The following is a 367-nucleotide window of genomic DNA, read 5'->3' as shown; positions in this document are numbered from 1 at the left end:
CGGATTACGTGCCGTCCGGGTCTCCCGCGGCTGCCTCTGGATGCTTGCTACTTTTTCTTTTCTCTCTCTTTCTCTCTCTCTCTCTTTTTTTCCCCCAGTAAACGTTCTGTGGTTCAACGTATACAAAGTCTGCTCTGTAGCAGGCATGGATCGGGGTCTGGCTGGGGAGAGAAAGCGGCCTTTTGTTCCCCACTCGGTCTCCTCTAACGGATCAGAGAACTTGTAGACATTTCACACTTTTTGAAAAGTTAACTGGGTTTGGAATCCCCCTTCTACAGGTAGGGGGCACATCAAAGGATTCTTCAAAAGTAGCAAATGAAATTCTCCCTGGGCTGTTTAAGGGTAGAGCCTTCACTCTGCTTAAAAA

Source organism: Crocuta crocuta, unplaced genomic scaffold, assembly GCF_008692635.1.
Source record: "Crocuta crocuta isolate KB4526 unplaced genomic scaffold, BGI_CrCroc_1.0 scaffold125, whole genome shotgun sequence".
NCBI lineage: Eukaryota > Metazoa > Chordata > Mammalia > Carnivora > Hyaenidae > Crocuta > Crocuta crocuta.
The sequence above is the reverse complement of the archived record's forward strand: the minus strand, read 5'-3'. Positions refer to the sequence as shown.